The 19,745-nt window shown below is 40.4% G+C and overlaps 1 long non-coding RNA gene across 1 annotated transcript in view; it reads left to right on the top strand.

Annotated features, from left to right (window-relative positions):
- The window catches only part of LOC110395300, a 68,754-nt gene continuing 55,649 nt past the window's right edge, over nucleotides 6,641-19,745 (top strand). The window contains exon 1 of the long non-coding RNA XR_002436319.1: nucleotides 6,641-7,480. This is a non-coding gene — a long non-coding RNA (uncharacterized LOC110395300). The remainder of the gene's footprint in view (nucleotides 7,481-19,745) is intronic.

Genomic DNA, 19,745 nt, shown 5'->3' with positions numbered 1-19,745 from the left:
ATGAACCCAGTGTCTGTTTTCTCACCAATAACTGCATTTTCACCTCTTTATTCATTGCACTGTTTCTCATAAATGATCTTTTACTGGCTGCAATCTCCTATTTTGAGAAAACAAAGAGCCTTGAAGATAATTGTTTTATTAAATGTGTACGAAATGATGTTAGGTCAGCTCAGAGGCACGCCACCCCTGACAGTCTCCCTTGACACTTCCCTCTGCTTTAAAAATAGAATTGCTTGGTATTGTGGCAAGGAACGAGTGAGGGGGTGAAGGGAAGATGTTTTATGAGACGAAGTCAGGGACATGCTTGTTCAACATGGCGGAAGGGAGATGCTGATTTGTGATGCTTTGTGTTTAAAAATGATGGCCAAAGCTGCTCAGTGACTTAGCCATGGCGGACAGGTCACTCAGAGCTGTTTCCCAAGTACCTGGAAGGAATTCTTTAAAGAAGATGATGGATTGTGATGTTATTCTTTCTTACCTGTTCATCGCCAGAAGAGTTGTTTAAATCTTGGCCAACAGCCTGTAGTGCTCAGGAAGAGTGAGAGTGCATGATATGAAGATTGCACCAAGTGCATATTTTAAACTTGCCTATTCATCTCTTTTTTTTTTTTTGACATATCATACATCCTGTATTTCTGGAGTTTATCAAGTGAAATTACAATAATGCAAAATAACCCACTGTATATTGTTTCTTATGATCTTTCATATACACAAAGCATATGCGATTATGGTTGGCCAACAGCATTTGTGATTTATTTATCCACTGTTTTTCTTTTTTTCTTTTCTTTTTAAGAGGAAAGATGGTCAGGCTCTCCTAAGAAGACCTTATTAAAGACTTTTGAAATGGCTAGTCACTGAGTAGACTGCGCCATGGCTCATTTCTGCTGGTGGGATCAGGCTTGGAAGCATTCTGTGTCATTGTCTACCTTTGGACATGTTACACTTGCCTCTGTCTTATGACCCTGAAACAGTCTATATCTAACCTAAATCTCCCCTGTCTCAGCTTAAAACCATTCCCCCTTGTCTTATCGCTATCTACCCTCGCAAACAATCGATCCCCCTCCTATTTATACGCTCCCTTCAAGTATTAAATGTTGCAAAAGAAAGGAAAGATAGAGTGTTGAAGTTTAAGGAAACACTGCAAATTTCTGGAACCAGTTAAGGAAAGCAGTTGCTGCTGGCAGTGTCCCTTTACTGGATACCACACTGGATTACAGTAGGACGCACTGAGACCTGGTTTAATTTCAGAACCAGGATCTCTGTTCTATGGGCTGTAATGGCCCAGACAATTAAAATGGTATTTGAGACTCACCTAATGTCCTGCACGGAATAAAGAAGAGGGCAGAGTTAGAGCAATTCAGTGCAAAATGGAAGAAAGTTATCAGTTAGCTGCCAAGGGATGAGCACATCTACCAGCTGTTGCAGAAGAGATACAATAGGAAGCAGATCAGGACAGGAGGTGGCCCTGGTTCCCATTTTAAATGGAATTTGTTGGCATCAGTTGAAGTTGTGATGCCCGGGTAACTCCAGGGTCTGTCTGGTTTTGGAACTAATTTATAGTTTTGAGCATGAAGCACATCTACACTGTGCAAGAGAGAGTGCTGAAAAGATGCCTGGGTTAGTGAAGATGGTGCTGGAAATGGAAAATGTGCATCTGGAGCAGTGTGGCGCCACAGCTGATCGTGGTGAAGAAGGCAGCTTGGGCTTAACTCTATGGAGCTGAGCTGTGTGGAGGTTCCAGTCTCCGATGGTACCTCAGCTGCTTTGAGCTGTAGGGAATAATCACTCTGTTCTCAAAAATATTTCAGAAAAATAGTGTATCCTGCTCCTTTGTGATGTAGGCCTTGTGGTACTGCCAGAAGCAATGCGTGTGTATTTTATAATCTAGGCCAAGTGATCTTTCTGTTTGGGTCATTGAGTCTTTTAACATATTTTTAACTTGGGGACCAGACAGAGTCAGGAAAAACTTCTTAGCTGTACAATTTGCTGTATAGTCCTTCTTGCTGAGGTTTTCTAGTGTTGTTCACTTTTGAATTTTGTCTCACTGACAGAGGCTATTGGGTTCCAGGAATAAATTATTCTCAAAGGATGGTGTCTGTTAATGTTTCTACCATTACCTTCATATGGTGGTGAGTAGAAGCTATGTTTTCACTGTAAAATGGGGATTTTTTTTTTCCAAATCAGAATACTGATATTAAGATAACTGTCCTACTGTATAAACAAAGCAAAACAGAAAATCACTCCTGTCCCCCTGCCAAAAAAATCCCCTCCTCTTCTTCCTCTCCTCCTCCTCAGCAGTGATGACAGTTTAAATGTCTGACTGCAGTTATGCATAACTTAATAAAAATAAGCCGTACGTCTCTGTTACTTATCTAAAAGTAAAATCCTATTTTGACATTAAGAAGATATATTTTACTATTATTTTCTTCACTTAAGGGAGAGCCTCTGGTAGTGCAGAGTGTGGGAGGCTGTTTTCCACAGCCCTATTAGTGACACGATGTGAAGAGATAGGTTCAGCACAGCATCAAACAAGATCTGGGCAGCTGTGGGAGTGCCAAGATGTTTCTTAAGCAAGTCTGCCTGTTAGTGTTTCCACCACGAAAGATCCCCGGCAAGCTGAATGCAACTGAAGCTAAGTGAAAGCCCAAAATGACTTGACAGAAGATGAGCAGAACATGGATGCAAACTACTTTTGAAAGTCCTGAATGAAAACAGAGGGCATCAGACACTGATAGGAAGATGTAAGGAAAACCAAATGGATAACTGCAGTTGGAAACTGCCGGAATGATGTGCTCAGAACATGTGCAAAATGAGACTAGAAGTGCTGCAGTTGGCTTTGGAGTGAGTGGACTGCTTGTAGCAGGCTCATGTGTGTGACTGGCTTTGCATGCAGAAGCAAATCTGAGAGAATAAATATGCTGAAATGGGAAACTGAGCTCACAGTCAAGTTTTGTTGTTCGCGAGTAACCACATTGTGCCTGTTCTATTCACCTCCACTGAAGTAAGATATCCCCCATCTTTCAGGTGTATTGTGAGGATGAGAACATATGTTTTTCTCTGACAGCTTATCAGAACAAATTTAAATGGCTTTAAAAAAAAAAAAGTGTGTTTACAATACGTTGTCCTTGGGGTCCTCTTCTTTCTGTGCAACCTGTGTTGTTGTTATGGTATTTCTCTCCAGAGTTTCGATTAAAGTATCTTCACAAATCAAAATGAAACTCTCTAATTTTTCCCTGCTTCACCTGGTTTTGATGTGAAACTGCGCACATTTCTCATGGCTCTTTAGATCACAGAGCTCTGCTTGAGGCTGGGCCCCAGTTGACTGAGTAGTTATGCAAACATTAGCAATTTTTCCCTTGAGCTAAGTTTCATGTTTGTAATGAAAGTCTAACACAGGCAAATTTGGTGTGGTTTTCATTGCAAACATATAGGCAATGTGAGAAAGTTATGTGTTTTCCTGTCCACCTTCTGGAATGATCTAATTTTTCATTTTTCTCAGGTCTCCTATGTTGATGCCATTGCAAAGTCATTGTTAATATGCAGTTTAATTTTTCTGTTAGCCCTCAGATGGTGCTTGTTGTAATTTTACAGGGCATTTTTACTAATTTGGGCAATTCAAGTTTGGCCAATGGTTCGCATATTGAGATTTTAGCCAACATATGAAAAAGTCTCCTTTTTCTTCTTGGCATTGTCTGAAAACACAAATGTACTCCTTTTTTTATTTGTTTGTTTACAGACATGTATCATTTGAAGCAGAAGGCCAACTGATGTGTGAATGCTTAGTGCCCTTCTGCCAGGTTTTATATTTGGGCTGGAGTGGTGAATGGCTGTTCTGTTGACTGGCAAGAATTGCAATTACACAGATCCCTCCCACCCCCTTATGGCACACTTTCAGTGTTTAGTGCTATGATTTTCAGTCCAAGGAAATCTGCCCTCAGTGCAGGAACCCTGCCAGTTCTGAGCAGTGCTAATCAAACTTTTTCCACCAGATATATTTATAAAGAGTTCTATCTAAAATGTCCTAATTATACGATGTACATAATATGCAAGGAGGAGTATAGGTCATTCTTTTGGGGTTTTAATAGGGAATTCTTTTTCTCTCCATTTCAGTTCCTTCCTTAGCCTGTGAAGGAAAAGTAATTGCCTCTGCAGATTAAGAGCCTGTGGGAAATCTTACACCTCTGCCCTTGTTTTCCCTCCTTCAAGAAAACAAACAAACAAAAAAACCCAACAACAACAAAGAAAAAAAAAGGAAAACGAGTAAACTAGAGCATGAGTCTTTAATCTTGATTTCTTGAGCTATCTTCACCTTCATGCAATTAGGGGCAGAACAGGGATTCTTCTTGGTTCTAGTCTTCAACCCCAGATGACGTAGTTTTATACAGAAAACAGGACAGAAAATTTTGCAGTAATCCTGAAGCTGCAGAAGTTTGCTGATGGTTGTTCTTGCCCCATGCACTGCTAAAGGTTCTCCTCCTTCTGCAGATCTTGAAAGGAGCACTGTGTGCCCTTACTGATGTTCATCATTTTGTCTGTTTAGCTTAAATTTCTATAGAAGAGGTTAATTTGCTCTGAAAATCAGGGATTTGAAATGATGTGGGTGAGGTGCAGACAGTTTTCTATTGTAGATTCTGCTGCAGCAAGGGAGTTATCCTATGCAGATGCATGTGCTGGGAGGCTGGAGATTTCTGTCTGGCCCTTGTAAAATAATTAACAGAAATCACTGGTGAAGTACAAGTTACCTAGAAGGAGAGTTCATTGTACAACATTAGTTTTTGAATTATTTTGTCCCTTGCTACTTAAGGATATATCATAGGAAAATCAGAGCTGTGGTTCTCCAAATCTGGCTGTTTGCATCCTAGTACACAGATGGCAATGAATATCCAATGCTTTCCAGTATTGCGGAGCAACGGTTTATTGCCCACTGTAGTTGTATAAAGGGTATATGTTTGACTCAGACTGTTGAAAGGAATCTGTGTCCTGAAGCGTAGTAGGCTTAGATTGGATATTAGGAAAAATTAGGAAAAGTGCGGTTAGGCATTCAAATGGGCTGTTGAGGGAAGTGGTGGAGTTTCCATGCCTGGAGGTATGTAAAGGACATGTGAATGCAGCACCAAGGGACATGGTTTAGTGCTGGGACTTGGTAGGTCAACTTGATGGTTAGACTTGGTGATTATGAAAGTCTTTTCCAACACAGATGATTCTATGATTCTAAAACAGAGCTCACAGGAGGTGGTCCTTTTAAAATTTATATTACTTGTGTTTTCCAATGCATAAAAACTAAATACTCTTGTTCTGCTAGTAAAACTTTGATGCCTACGCTGTGCAATGTTAGTCTAATGGTGGGCAAGTGTGTGTGCACATACATTACCGCCACAGGTTTTCCATTGACACCTGCACGATCTAAAAGCATTAGAGCTGTGACTGTGCACTGCACATGCTAGAGCTGTTCTTATGCTACTTCATCCCTCTTCCTCCCTGTGTTCACAGTGAAATGACCTTTGTCCAGAACCTCTCATGTGAATATGGTTAGTGTTTCAGTTGAATGTTCATCTGATGAAAGAGAAACAGAAAACTTCTCAATAATAAAGCTACATATTTAAAGTTACTTTTGAGTATGCAACAAATACAAAAGGCATACAGATGCATACCTTTATGCCTGTTACCTCTTGATATAGATGCATGATTTTGTGCACGGGTTTCTGTCCAAGCATTTTCTGTCGTACACTGGTTCAGCAAATGAGTGTCCTGTATGGTGAATGCAAGTGTTTAGGTGAAATAAGTATCATGAAATTATACTTAGTAATAAAGGAGAGATGTAAGAAAATTCTGTAAAACAATGTGGAAAATACTTGTTTGTTGGTAGCTGTGGAGAAAAACACAGCAGGCAATAATATGCTAGTGAAATACACGTAGAATATGTATATACTTGAGCTGTAGCTGTTTTATGAGAACCTAATTGTGCTTTTTTTATCCATCTGCCCTCCAGCTTGGGCATGCAGACATGAGAAGTGCAGCATGCAGCAGATACCACTGCAAGCACATTACTTCTTAAACTTTCCTTCAAGCACAGAGCTAAGCTTGGTTTCCTTTTCAAAGCCTGTAATTAGCGACTAGTAGATTTGGGAAAGTAGGGCCCTGACAGTTTTGCTTTGTCTGTTTGTTGTTCCGCTAATATTGGCATATTTTCTGCATGTTTGTTTTCCAACAGATCTCCCTGCTTGTTTTCTTTTCTTGTCTGAAGAGTCTCTGCCCTCGCGTTTTGCCTCCAAAGCTCAGACTGGATCTTTCACCAGTGTCATTGGAATGGAAAAATTAGAATTGACACATAAGCCTCTATGATTTCTTTACCAAACCTGGATTGTCTGCATACCATGGTGGTGCTCACTACCCTGGAAAGGGAAAAAAGAGTCCCTTTATTGCTAATGCTTTACTTGTGTTTTAACAAAGAAGCTAGAGATCTAATAGCATGTGGAAAATCTTCCTCTGTTAGGGTACATAATGTTTTCTGGCATTTTTTCATATTTGCATTGCAATTTACTGTGAGCTCTCAGAAAGACTTGTAATTTCATTTTTTTTATGTAGTGACACAGTTATGTCCACAAATTTGACTGGAAGTTTGTAAAACTCCACCAAAAGACACAAGCTAGACACTGTCATTTTCTGCAATTTTTATCCTGCAAGTTCTTTCTGTAGCTGCTCAAATACCTGGGAAGCTTCAGCACTAAATAGTTTGCTAATGCTTTTTGGTGTTCAAAGATCTCTATTAGAAGATGGTGCAAAGATGTTTGTCCTCAGTGCATGGTTTTGTTTCTTCTAGAATCATAGATAAAAGAGGTTCTAACATATCCAGGATTTTTAATGTTGCAAATTAGCATGAGTAGCTTAGTTTACCTCATGCTTATCAGATCACTTGCTTTCTATTAATCTTTTTTTTCCTGACTCCCTACACCCACTGTTTGGTTTCTATGTTTTTTATCAAATGATATTTTTTGTTTCACGTCTGTATATTTTTTATATTCCTTTGCTGCTTAAATAAGATTTTCCCCTGATTTAATATAGTAAGCAAAACCAAGGACAACATGGAAAACATCTGAAAAGATTAATGCCAGCTGCAATCATGTCAGCAGTGCAGTTTATATTTAGAGGGGAAGCGTGCTGGAGAGGAGGTGAAGAGTTCAGAGAGGGATTCAACCTGAGTGCTTGGATCTGAGGGAGGGCTGCTGCTAGGTTTGAACTGGACTTCCCAGTTTATGCACACAATGCCCCTTACTGCCTATTAAAGGAGTTTTTCCCTTTGCAGCCTTACAAATTCTGCTTGGAAAGAGGAAAACGCACCAGTACCCACCCTTTTGCAGAGAAGTCACAAGTTCAGACAAAAGAAGTTTTTCAGTGCTCTCTATTCTTTCAAGTTATCCGGCATGGACCTGACTCCCAGTTCTGTATTCTACTGGGTGCCCCACAGACCTCCATACTCACTGTGAGTCTTGCTGTCTCGATACTTACATGTTACCCGTTTAATGTGTTTTGCTCACCCAGCCCAAAATTTATGGCTCTATTTCTATAGCTCTGTTGTCGTGGAGCAAACTATTTATGGATCCCCATGTTAGAGGTGAGACACTGACGCTGACAGGATGATCCCAAAGCAAAATTCTGGCAGAGCAAGATGGGAGCAAGTCTCTATGGAGTTTTGATAGAAACAGCTGAACTTTGATCCTTTAATAGGGTTTGAACTCAACTATCATGTCAGTAGTCCTTCTTGCAATATTTCCACTTCTTGTTGATCATTTCAGGAGAAAAATCTTAGACTTTTTGAGAATGTTATGCTACTTCTGCTTCTTCTGCAAAAATTATAAAAAGAAAGTTCTTTGAAGAGTTAAATGCATACAGGCAAATATTTAATAAAATATCTAATTTAATGTCTTTTTAAAATAAGGAATGTAGTGAGATGTGTTGGTGAAGGAATGTTCTTTACTCAGAATTGTTGAAAGGGAAGATTAGAGGTTCCAGTCGGTGGAAAACTGGAAACCTTGAGATAATAGTTCTGTAATGTTATGATTCAGAAAGATGACAAGAAAATCATAGTTTCCTACCTGTTAACACTGCAGCTAGTCTAGCATTTAGGAACTGGAAAACAAAGTCATTACCTCAAATGATGCCATTTATTAGCTGAAGGAAGTAAAAGCTTTCACAGACAACCTGAAAGAAATATAGTTATGCTGCTTTTTTAAAAAAAAAAAAATTTAATTTTGCATTTGGGAAGGCTATGACGAGCAGGTCGTATGCTTGAATACACAAGGAAAGCAGCTGTCACATTCACATCAGTGTGGCTTAATGGCAAAAGACTTTATAACCACAGCAATATCTCTTACGTCTTAAATAGGGCTTTAAAAATTTCTCAGAAGATTAAATCTAAGCAGTAGCCTATACATCACTGTCTGCCAGAAGAAATAGCCCTTCCTGAGGTTTTCCTAGCATTGCCCTTTCCCACCGCTCCGCAGTGAAAGGGTTAAGAATGCAAGGGGTGAGTCTCCTAGCTGAATTTATCTTGGTAACCCAAGATCTCCATGAATGTGGAACACTGTTACTACCACAGCTATTCTTGTATTGGCTTCCCCACCAAGTCCTGACATGTTTTCGTCCATGCATGCTTCTTGAGTTTCACTCCAGGGGGAAGTTTGGGGGAGATCTGGTGACAAACAGGCCTCAATCCCTTGCATGCTTACCAAATCAAGTTGTTTTTATTTTCCACGCATCTTGCTTTTATTGTTCTGAAACAGTTATTTTCTTATATTTTACTATACTCTTGTCCTAATGAAAATTGAGAATTATTAAAACATTTCCATTAGAAAGCAGAAAACTAGCACAAACCTTGATTTTGTTTATGATCAGCATTTAAATGTGTGCAGGTAGACAAAGGAAAACTTCTCCTTATGCTCACAGGAGTACCGTGGATTGAAGCATTTAGCTATGGAGTCTTTGCAGATGGCAAGTGCAGAGTTGAATTATTGCAGGGTCGTGATGGAAGGATGAGCTTTTGTCCTAGCTTCAGCAGTTCTTGATCATCTTGGTGATCTTCCAAGGGACAAAGACTACTCCTATGAAGACGGCAATTTCTGATCTTTATCACATGAAGAAATTTTAATGTGTTCTATTTGCTGTAGATACTAGATCATACTAAAATCTGATTCAGGATATGCTGTGGATTTGGAACAAATTTAAATTGTATTTCTGCAAACTTTTGCCCCATCCTGCTCATTTGCCTACACTAAATAAACAAGTAAAAAAATCTCCCTGAACACTGGCTAAATCCTAGACCCAAAAATCTCCATCAAAATAGTGCTAAAATCTGTATCCAGCCAAAGTGACATGGCAGTAATAACTGATTTCAATCTTACCTGAGCAAACCACTACATATATATATAGCCATGAATAAATACTTTGGAAAAACATTTTGATTTATGGCTAAATAAAGAATTTGTAGGTAAATTGTTTTTTTTTAATTTAACTTGAAGACTCTGAGTTAATCTAAAAAAGATACAAGTATTTTCAAACTTAAATTTAATATAAAAAAATCAAGTTCTGAAATTTAGACACATTGAATATCTATTTGTTAAAATAAATAATGGAAGTTTTCTGTCTCTGGAAAAGCAAACCACAAGTTTAGAAGCCTAATTCCAGCCTTCCAATTCTGAAAAAAATATATATCTGTTTCCTCACCTCTAAAATGTGATATCTCTTCAAAAGTAAATATATGGACTTGCCTATATGGTTGTTTTTAGATGTGCTTTGAGATCATTGGGTACAAAGTGCTGGAGAGCTGTAGCGTATATTTGCTTTGAAGGAGGATAACTTTTTTTTTTTTTTTTTTTTTTTTTGAGCAAGGAACAGTATTTTTAAGCTGCTGTCTCAAAGCTGGAATGATGCTCAACTGCTAACACTATAGTGATGAAAGATACAAGTAACGTAACAAGAAAAAACAAGTGCCATGATGTCCTTGGTAGTAAATACATCCAACAATGTTACTATTGTTTGGGGACTTCCTTTTTTGGGGAAAAAAAAATTCTGCTCAGCACAACATCAGCAGAAGTTCCTTTCCTTCCCAATTCTGTGTAAGGAGAAATTTCACAGTTTGTAAGGCTGTGGTCTTCTCAGTGAGCTGATACAAGCAAAGCTGATTACAAAGCCTTGCCATGAGTATGTATTCAAGTTAATTAATGAAAAATACCAGAACTCTTAGTATTCTGACTAAAATTCCTTTGATTTGATTGGCCCTCCTGTGCTTCATGTGGGAACTGGAATTGAAACACTCTGAAGTCCTACTACAGTTGAGTACTTTTAAATTAGTACAAGTAGGGTGAGAAAGTAAGCTCTCAATTTGTAGGCAGATATTTCTACTGGCACTTGGGATTTCTCAGCAACCTCTTTTTGCTTTAGATCTCACTACTGATAGTGTTGTCATTCAAGGTAGCAGATTGCTAGATTGGTTTCAAAAATGTCCAGCAAAGGATGGCAGGAGTGGAGGAATGCACTGCAGTTTTCAAGGGCAATCTAGGAGAGTGCTGTTGGTTTCTGTCTTCTGAGTGTCCGTAAGATTCTTTTATCTGAGAGCTTTTTGGTGTGATGGTGCTGCAACGAGAGAATAGATTCTGGTTTGACTGCTTGCTCAGTTGGGATGGGTTGCTGACATGACACATCCATGGTTGATAATATGGATCTCAATGGTATAAATGCCAACTGATAATCAGCAAGAGTACAAATTACATAAAAATATCTCCACTTTCTGTTGCATAGGAGCAAAAGAAACTGGCAAAGAGTATGACAAATTACAATGAGGTTTGTTCCTTTTCTTATAAGTTAAAAATAAATTATGATGATGGTGACAGTCTTTATTTGATGTGTTCCTAGTGTTTAATAAATAGAAGTGAAAACACCACAAAGGATGCATAGCTTTCACCTTTGCCGGACTTGTCAGCCACTTTGTACAGAGTGCATGAGAAAGGACTTGTTCACACTTCAACATCCCGTTTTGTCTAGGTGGACATCAGCTCACGCTAAGTGGTAGGATCCATGTGCGCAGTTGTTGCACCTGAGCTGGAGTGGGGTTACTGGAGATGTGCTCGCAACAGGACAAGTGAGGGGCTAGAACCTTCTCAGGAAGCAGGGTCTGAGTTTTTCAGTGTCTCATCACATTTGAATTGAGAATACTCCTAAAAATCTTGCCCTGTGGCCTCTATTACCTTGGTTACAGACATCTACCAGCTATCACTGCAGAGCTGTAGAAGTGTGTTTTAAATTTTCTTCAGTCTTCCCAGCTCTGGAATGGCATTCTTATGCCTTGTCTTGAAAAGGACAGTGGCTTCCTCACTTTGGAGACCACTAGGTGTTGGAGTGAATATGAAATGTGGGATGTTAGGAACATGAAATCAATTGGCATGGATGTTTAGTACATGGAGTCAGTCAGTACATGAGTTGGACACGGTGATCCTTACGGTCCCTTCCAATTCAGGGTATTCTGTGATTCTACATTGAGTTGGGTTGTTTAAGTTAATCCTAGTCACTACACAATATTTTCAAAGCAGTTTGTAATGTAAAGGGAGACAAATGAACTTGTGTTTTAAGTTATTTTGAAAATACGTGCTGTAGTATCTGTCACACTCTGTATCTGCAGGGATACCGCTCAGTAAATCCATGCTACCTGCTCTCCAAGTGCCAACTTATTCTGAAAATTGAGTGTATCAGAGAAAAAAAATGAGCTCTTTAAAACATGAAAATCTCTTTTTGAAAAAGCTGCTACTGATCAGTTTTCTCAAAAGATCAGTATTGAAAAAGAGCTTATTCAATTAATCTCAGCACTACAGAGATGAGCTTAACTGCACAAAATTTGAGTCTAAGCGCTGTTGGACCAGATATTCAGGTGGATCTTCTGACATGAATATAGTAGTACCAACTCACTTCACCTTAGGAATTATGTAAAATCAGGTTTCTTCAATAGAAAGCCAAAATCATGTTCTGCTACAGTAACTGCCGTTTGAACCACAGCTAATTTTTTCTTTTGTTAGCTGTTTTGACCTCTTTTGTGAACTTGGATAATGACACTTGGGAAGGAGAAAGAATGAACTTAAAAAAAAAAAAAAAAAAAAAAGAAAGAGGAAAGTAAACTAAACCCATCTATTTTGAAATGATAGGAAACAGCTGACTTAGTATTGCCAAACCCTTGTTTTAGAGCTGATGAACCACTCGTCTGTCCCTAATTTCGTCTTTGTTTCTTCCTTTCAAAATGTTCCTTTATTATTGCAGTGTGTGAGATCATGTACATTCCTGTAGTTCTATTCTTTGCTGATCCACTATGCCATTCCTTCAAGAGATGTTACTTAGACCTTGACGCACAGGATGCCCCTGTGTAGGTACTGCCTCTGTTCTCTCAGCCTCCAAGCAGGTTCTTCTCACTGTCTTCTGGACTTGTTGCTAATGTACTGGAGCAGAATTGCATCCCAGCTAGCCGGTTAATGCCTCCTCAGGTATAGAGTGGTGGAGTAACTACTATACTCTCTCTACCCAGCCAAGGAAGCAGGAGGGTCTAGACTGGAAATGTTTCAGAGCTGACACCATTTATATAGTTCTCTGCTGGCTTTCAGCTGATGTACGGTTCTGGAGTGAGTGCAGCTAGATGATGGTTGTTAAAATAGCCCTTGCAACTGAAGAGACATGAGCCCCTTCCTGGCAGCAGCTGAAATGGCTGAAGAGATTTAGCAGCACAAGCTTTGCTCCAATTGCAGTGAATAACCCCTGCTGAAGGCTACACACTTCTCTGTTCTGCTAGTTGTGCTTCTCTTGAAACCATTCCCAATTAGCAGTTTCAGTCAAAATGAGCTGGACTGACACAGACCAATAACTAAGTTACTTAAATTATCTAGGCTTTTGAATGAAACAGGATGGGGATGACCACTGAAGCAGCTCATCTGAGAAGATAGTAACCTTGGCAGAAGGGCTATGAAGAGTAACTGGTGCTGGGTTAGAGGCTGTAGTCCCCTCAGCTGGCACTCATGCAACTGGAAGAGGATGGGCATAGACAACTCAGTCTGTCCAGCTTCTGCCAATGAGTTAAGAGCCAGCATTCACTACAGGATCCTTATCTTTTCTCTTTGGGGTAAGTCTAAGAGGAGACGCTGGATAGTCAGCTCTCTGCTCAGCCTGTTCACCAGGCTACAAAATGCAGCAGTCCCTTTCTCCTTTCTTAGAATAAAGACATCTTGTGGCAAGCCTTTCATGCACTGCTGGCAACACCTAAAGTGTGTGCAACACAAATACCTTTTTCACGTTCTTCCTAGGATCACAACCCTTTGCATTGCTGCCTGGCTTCTCAGTGAGAGGACAAAAAACATTTATCCCATCTCTTCCTTTCACTTATTAGCTGGTAGGTAACTTCTCATTAGTAAGCAGTTACTTCAGCCGTATCCCCTCCAGAAATATAAGGGCTTATCTATAACTCACTGGCAGTAACAGAAGAATTTACAATTTGAGTCTCTTAAAATGCTTAAAATCACATATTTGTGTGTTTTGTTTGTGTTTCTCTGCAGCAGACTGAAGAAAATCTTTAGAATATGCTGTTATCTCTTCTGTTTCTAACAGCTTCTTGGGTTTCTGCTCAAACCTTCCAGCCTTGCTTTCTCCTCACTTAAACAAGAACAAAATCACTAAGATTTGCAAACATTTTTACTTAAGCTGGTTGCACTGATAGATTTTCTGGCATCATTTTAGTACACACTAACCTGTTCTCACTTGCTTGGGCTAGAATGATCCCCGGGGAGTGTTTTGCAGGTTGGGATTGGTGGATGTGTATTGTACTCACCCAGCTCAGCTTCCCTGCCCTGGAATGCCTCCCCTCTGCAGCCAGCCTGAACAAGACCTCAGCTTCAGAGGGGAGCAGAGAGTGAGCACAGCAACTGCTGCTGTGAGTCCCCTTCACAGGAAGAGTCTTCTTCATCCATGGCTAGTTTCTCTGCAGGCCATGGAGAGTGCTCAGTACTGAGTGTTTATAAAAACAAACAAACAAAAAAAAAACAAAAAAAAAAACAACAGTCAAACCAGGGTTGGATTTGAAAAATTTTTGTTGAAGTTTTGTTGCTAAAAATGTAATCCTCATCTCAAGTGAAATTAATTAAAATGCTGCTGCACCCATTACATTTTTTGAGTAGTGTGGCAGATTTTGTCTACAAATAGAATTGGAAGGGTCTCTGTCTCATGGGCCAAAAGGAGTCTCTGGATTCTCTCTAGGGCAGACTAAAGCCTGAACTTCTCTAGATAACATGTGGGATACAAAATAGTTAGATATAGCCCCCTAACTTTGGTGCATGGCAGAGTGTGAATAGAAATATTCTGAGGCTTCTAGGCTCTCTAGGAAAAAGTACTTTGCTAACTAGATGGCTTTTAAACAAGCTTTATTGGTGTCACTACTATACATAACTACACACTCAGAATTGGAGTGAAAACCAGGATGCAAAAGGAAGCGAGAGTGCAATCATGATATTTCTTAGCTAAAACAACAGATGGAGATCAGCTCCAAAAAGGGCAAACGTGTCCAAGGTCATTGTTTCACCCTTGGCTGACTGAGATCCTTAGGGGAATTTTGGTTTTGCCAGAGTGTATTTAGAGTCTCTGTGAGTTGCACATCATTTCCCAGGTGCATCTTGTTTTCTAAAGTCTGGTTTGAGTCTCAGTGCTCCAAACTGCTGCTTTCATAATCAGCTTTGGCAGACTGTGCCAAGAATTACTGTGTTTTCGTGGGCCCTCCATACAGGAGAAAAATCTCCGTGTTCCTTAAAAGGGACAACAGCTGAGAAGGGTGCTGGTGGAAGTATGGGCATATGTTACCAAATATTCACAAACTCCTACCAATTTCTGTTTAGATGATAACTGCATCTCTGAAAAGTCTATAAGAACAAACGTATTTTAAAAGGGAATCAGCTGTTGCACAAGTTCAGCTTGTCTTGTTTAGGGCTGAAAGGAATCTCACTCTAGTTTCAGAAACTGCCTCAAAGTATTGCAGTATTTTTTTTCTCCACCTCTTCCTATCTTTCTGAATAAACTGCTTCCTGCCACCCCAGAACGGTCAGTGCAACCCCTTAATTTACAGTTAGGAATGCAGACATGAGGAAAGGCGAGGGGATGAAATACGGTGTCAAGTTTGTATCTGCTCACATTTCACACACTAAGGAGACAAGCCCCTTTGGCCAGTTGCCATGGGGAATTTTCTTGCAGAAGTAAATAACTCAGAACAGAAAGAACTCAGATTCATACTACCCCAGCTGCAGAATGTCATTAAGTCTCAAAGGATGCTGTGTGCATTGTGTGAAAGGAATTTTGTAATCTGGCTGTAACTGCAGTTGCAAAACTATGTTTGAGTTTAAACCTTTATTTTGAACTCTTAATTACTGGTGTGTTTCTTGTGCGCTGATTAAAGCACACATTGTCTTATAAATGGTTTCTATTTTTAAACCCGGTTTAGATTAGCTGTTTCAATAGTGGGTGAGTGGGTGACTTTGTTTTGTTTTCTTGTTTCTTCCTATGCCAACTGCACTCTAATCTCCATTTCCTAAATCACATTTTTAAGGATGCTTCAGAAGGGAATTAAATCTACCAAGGCACTCAAAATATCTTGTAGACAGCTTTTCTTTCTTAAGTCTCATTCATTTTTATGATTTTGTGACCAAAACAACCTTCACAAAGTTGCAGGATAGGGGAAAGGTGATGGCTTTTTTGGTTTTGTTTTTTGAAATGTTTGGGAAGAGAAAGCACAGGCACCTTCTTTCCACTAGTGGTCATTTCTTTTTCAGTCTGAGTTACTTCAGTGTGGCCTTTATGATGTTGTTCCTGGGGCCCTGGGCAGCCTGATCTGGTGCTTGATCTAGTAGTTGGCATCCCTGCCTGTGGCAGGGGGATTGGAACTGAATGATTTTTGGCTTTCCTTCTATGACACTTGTGTCAATGCCTGTAGCTACAGCCATTAAATCACAGGTTTCTGCTGTACTTCCAAAAATGTGTTGAGCGTTCTGTGCGATGAAGTCTTCTTGACTGAGAAGGTTTTGAAAGGTCTGATTGCTGAGACTGCAGTGAAAGCAGGGCAGGAGATATGTCCACTGATGGGAGCTGAGAGACCTGTGCCCTGGAGGCTCCTTTCCTCTCATCTTGCAGAAGGATAAGGACTTGCTGCTAGGTCTGCCTCAGATGCATTGCATTGGAGGGACTAAGGTCTGGCTGCATCACGTGCTCCCAGTCCCATGTCTCCTCCAGCAAGGAATGTTCTCTCTCAACAAAAATTTCAGTCAAAGCTTTAAACTGCTTTGCACTTTGTGAGAAAATGAAAATCAGGCTGGAATCTTCCAGCCCCTAAACATCCCTTGTGCTACTATGTGAGTCTGTCAAATTTCTTGCAATCCAGAGAAAGAAGAGCTGGAAATAAAAGTACCATCTTAATGGGAGGGAGAGCTTGTGTGTGTGTCATTGTCCATCACTGCACTTTGCACTGGAGCTGCACTTTGATGGAACGTGTACTGAGCTGCGCGCCAGGAGACAGTACATCCTGCTCCCAGCTCTTTTTCCTGACTATTTTTGTGCTCTTCACAACTGTTATTAGGCAAGACCATGGAGTATTTTTACAACAGAAGCAGAAGAGGTCTGTCCTGCATTTTAGGACTGTGATCTGTAGATAACCCACGCAGAAATGTAGTTATGTGCAATATCTTTACGTAATCTGAGGAATGTGCCCTGGGATAAAAAAGAATTTGGATGACGTTAATGTTGTGTTCAAAGTTTGATCAGATTAACTCATTATTGGATTCCATTTCCCTTCCCTCCATCTTTTATTCAAAGAGCAGCACTTGGAATGATGTTTTACTTCAGTTTTGGTGTAGCATGGGTTGCCTGGGACATTGCAGAGCGGGCACAAAGCAGTGAATGCTGCTTGGTGTTTTGCTCTGCTGAGGCTGTTAGAGCCAAGCAACTGTAAACCTTCTGACCTCAGCATGGTGTATCTGAGGCTGTGCTTGGGTCTCTGCTCTCTTGAGAGTCTCCACAGTGTCATCTTTATTAAAGCTGACAAGCTGAAGCATTTCTTCTGGATCCAATTACTATCGTTATAACACTGGAAAAATACAAAAATGACAAATTTTTAAAGGTGTCCTTGTGCCCAAATTTGAATAATTTATGTTTAAGCCACTTTTTTCTTGCTGTATTTCCTACAGACCTCTACTTTTTGTTGGAAATGCATGATTCTGTCGCAGATTTCAGCAAGATTATAAGAAGTGTTGTAATTTGAACTTTAAAGTTAGCAATTTCTATCCCGAGTTATTTCCTATACATGATTCAATGTACACAACTGAATGAGAAGCCTCATACTAATTTCCCTATTCCATTAAGCATTATTTTTGTGTTTTGTTACCTATTTCAGACTCTCTTGAAAACACTGAGTAACTAATTTCCTAGACTCAAAATTTTTAAGGATTGCATTTCAACAGGGAGATTAGGACCAGATGATATAGGTGAGACAATGACATTCATAATTTATGGAAACAGCTGAAAACAAATGAGGTTATGCAGAGCGTGCACTCAGTAGAGTGCTCCCCGGGACTGACTTGGGAACTTGGAATAGTATGCTCAGGACTCTTTCTGCGCCTACATTTCACGTTGTTCAAGCCTCTCTGCAGAAATCCCTTTGGCTGTTTAGCTGTGTGTTGCAGATACGTTGAAGACACTATTGCCTCCTTTTGGGAATGCAGTGGTCCAATTTCTATTATTATTATTTTTTTTTTTTTGCGTGTGTATCCGAAGTAATGTCAGATTAAGTGACAGGAAAATGTGAAGTTGCTTTTTTTCCTCAATTTTTCCCTGATCTCATGCCCTTTTCAGTTGTGCTTTTATTCTGTCTAAGGGATTTCTGTCATTTGGAAACCAGGGTTTTGAGGAAGATGGGAAAAACAAGGAACTAAATAATCTTAGATTTATTTTTGAGTATACTTTAAAAACACAGAGTAAACAAATGTGAAGAAAAAGGAAGTTCGTATGAAATGAGTTGGACCATGGATTTTGAGAAGCAGGAGCTGAAATGCCCTATAGCAGATGAAGCTGTTGAAGACTTTTGAGACTCAGTCAATCCCTTTTCAAGAGACTTATATGGATTCTTGATCTGTTAGCTGAAGAAGAATTGTTAAAATGGAATTAACTTGAATTTTTAAGAAGGATGAACTTTAAAAATGCCAAGGCTGGACAGGAGCCCTCAGGGAAGCCATCTCTGTTGGGAGGCGGCCACCATGCCTGGCTGGGTGCTGCCTGGCATGTGGCACTTGGCCTGTGTCACCTGCACAAGTCACATGGCTCTTATGACTCTTGGGCTAGTCTGCTCCTGCCGTTGAGATGAGTATGTATGTGCATATCAGTTTCTGTGTGTGTAAGTGCAGCAGGTTAGGAGCAGATGAGAAGTGGGTTGGCTGGCAGCCCACAGGGTGAACTGCAGGCTGGCTGTCTACCTCCCAAGCTTACACAAAGATATATGGAAGGGGAAAGTTGCCTTCAAAACTTGCAGGTTATCCTCACTGACTCTTTCCTCAATATGTGAACAATCCTGTGCCTTCATCGTGCCTTGGTTTTCTTCTCTAAGGAAGAAATATGCTTGGAGATGTGTGAATGAAAGGCTTCTGGGATGCCTAACATTTGTGTGTTTTCATGCTAGCATTTAGGGCGAGAGAGTATTCATTTAACTCCTAATTGTTTAATTTGCTTCACTTTGTTCCTTATGTTCCTTTGCCTACAAGCTAGTAAACTGACCTGGGACCTGCTTGAGTACCATTAAGCTATTTTAACAATCAAAGAGCAAGTTTATCAACAAATGCTAAATTATATATTTCCACCAATTTAAATGAAGGCACTACAAGCACTGAAGGTCTGGCCAAAGCTGAAACAAACAGGCCAAAATCCCCTGGTTCTATATTTAGGAAAACCTCAGAGTTTGTATTTTGAGAGTTCACATGGAAAAAAGCAGTTAATTCATGGGACTAAGGACATATCCTGAGGCTAGAGAGTAAGAAAGGAAATGGCAGAAGAAGGCTTTTGCATCTCTGCTGTGACGCTGGGCCTCTACACGGTTGGTATCCCAGTGTGGCTGTAGTAAAGAGCATGCCTGTTTGTGGACAGAGCTGGACTGGAGGAGTTGTAGGCGTGGGGGAAGTACACAAGTCCTTTCCTTTCCAGGTCCACTCTTCCACCTTTTCCCTTCCTGGCAGCAGGTGTGAGCCTCACCCCCTCTGCAGAAACCTGACTGACAACCATCTCAGGCTCCCCCATTCCTTCCTTTATCATCCTCCAAGCTCTGCTGCCAGGCTTCCGTGATCCCTGCAGGGAGACCAAGTTATTTTGTCTTCCCCCAAGCAGCAGATTTGTGTTTTGCCTCCACACTTGGCATGGCTGCTCTGGCTCTGCTCCTGCCTTGGGTGTGCTGGAACTACCTGGGGAGGTGGATGATGACTCCTGCAGGAGTCATGATGAGGCTCCCCAGCAACCATGGGCAGACTGTCATGATGGGAATGAGTAGGGTACTTGTATGCTGCTTGGGGAAGTCCCAGGTGATGGGAGATTCAGTGCCTGAGCAGGCTGCGGGAAAGTGTCATCTGCCAGGAGTTCCTCTGGGCAGTCCCATGGTCATGGCAGTGCAAAGCATAACCTGGTGTGCTGAAATGGGGTTTAAAAGTGAC

This window comes from Numida meleagris, chromosome 3 (genome assembly GCF_002078875.1).
Source record: "Numida meleagris isolate 19003 breed g44 Domestic line chromosome 3, NumMel1.0, whole genome shotgun sequence".
NCBI classification, from domain to species: domain Eukaryota; kingdom Metazoa; phylum Chordata; class Aves; order Galliformes; family Numididae; genus Numida; species Numida meleagris.
Note: the sequence above shows the minus strand (reverse complement) of the source record. Positions and strands in the feature narration are given on the sequence as shown.